The 1,785-nt window shown below is 35.9% G+C and overlaps 1 pseudogene; it reads right to left on the reverse strand.

Moving 5' to 3' along the window:
- Positions 1-254: 254 nt before the first annotated feature.
- LOC114707777 lies at positions 255-618 on the reverse strand (annotated as a pseudogene).
- Between the last annotated feature and the right edge of the window lie 1,167 nt (positions 619-1,785).

A 1,785-nucleotide genomic window follows, 5' to 3' on the forward strand; every position in this document is an offset into this window, starting at 1 on the left:
CATCTGAAATCTTGAATACATGTCTAATATTTTTCTCAAATTTATATTCCAATTGGACATATCAGTCCTTTTCCCCAAACCTAACACCTTTATTATCTTTCCCATTTTAGCAACTGAAACTGCATTCTTTCAATTGTTCGGTTAAAAATATCATGGATGTCTTTAGATTTTTTTCCCATTTATTTTCTTTCTATTTATTTATTATTTATTCTTCAGAACAAGCCTCGACTTTTATTACATAAAAAGCGCCATATTTATTTCACTCTCTGACTCTGTCATTGTGCCTTCAACACTTTCACTAGTTTCCTGCTCTTCAACAAGGAAAGCTCCTTGATCCTGTTATGGACACACTTAGCGCACATGGAGCCATCACAGGCCCTGCTCATATGCTTCTTTGTCTTAGGCACTCTCAGAAGGACTTTAGGTCTTACAGCCTGAACCCCTTGAGGTCTGTCTGGGCACATGTCACGTGACGATTTGGGTGCTTGCCCAACCTTCTTGGCAAATCCTATTGCCAGTGGTTCTAGACAGCCTAGTTTTGTGAGAGGTTGTATTGTAAGAAAGCCTATGGTATGGTATGTCAGCTGTGGGACCATTCTGAGTGCCTCTGGGCACCATCCCTGGAAGAGCCCATTGCTTTTATAACCTATATCCAACCACTTAAGAAATCTTACTGGCATTACCTTGAACACACATGACTGCGATTTCCCTCAAAATGAAGCACTATCTAATGTCTTTACCTGGCTTCCTCTTTCACTTTTCATACACCTTTACCCAAATGTCACTACTGAGTAGATGTCAGTAGAGGACAGGCTGCATCCTTCAACTACAACAGCACCTGTCCCCTTTCCTGTTTTGCTTTTTGTTTCTTTAGCTTCCATTTTTATTTAATTCACTTTATGTTTTACTGAGGCTTTTATATTGAACACCCTCTCCAAGAAACTAAATTCTATGAGAACAAAATATCTTGTTTCTTTTACCATTGCATGGCATTTAAACAATATTGACTGACATATAGTTGTAACTGACTGCTTGCTGAGTGAACAAATTAGTACTGAAAAAAAAAAAAAGATACTGTAGGACCTTTTGTCTAAAGACAAGTGTCCTTGGTTGTTATTTTGGTGGTTCTGTGAGTAAAATTTTGGTTTTATGAAGCTACAGTTTAGTGATAATAGTAACAAGCAAGCACCTGCTGTGTATAGAGCAGGAATGCCTCATTCACATCCTTCCTTAACCTGCACAAACAGGAGAAAAAAACTATAATCCTGAGTCATACAGCTGAGACTAAGCAACTTGCTTGAGATCATCTTACCATCGAATGATTTTGCTGGGTTGAGAATCAATTCCACATGACTTCAGGGTTTTTTTTTTTTCCTGTTTTAATACATAGGTTACATTTGACTTTTGGCTGGTGTCTTGGTTAATGAGGCTATTAATACAAGCAATAAACCAACCAGAAAAAAAAAAACCCTGAATGATACACCATTAAGCTTGCTGAGTTCATCATTTCTTTTATTACACACACTTGAGTATAATGCAATTTTAATATCATTTTTATTTGTAGAGAAACCCCAGTAGCCAAAATCTAAGGCAATTTTCACTTTTAATTGAAAATTAAAGGTTACATTATATCAAAAGTTGTATGCATATAGTAGTAGGTCTATAATATAAGTCTGTGCTTTAGCTTTAAGTATAGTATTTAGTTGTTAAAAGCTGAATTTTATTTGACTTGAATATTTCTCTTGCAAGAAATAAGTAATAAAAAACACTCCTGTGGCTAATTTA

This window comes from Peromyscus leucopus, chromosome 13 (genome assembly GCF_004664715.2).
Source record: "Peromyscus leucopus breed LL Stock chromosome 13, UCI_PerLeu_2.1, whole genome shotgun sequence".
Classification (NCBI taxonomy): domain Eukaryota; kingdom Metazoa; phylum Chordata; class Mammalia; order Rodentia; family Cricetidae; genus Peromyscus; species Peromyscus leucopus.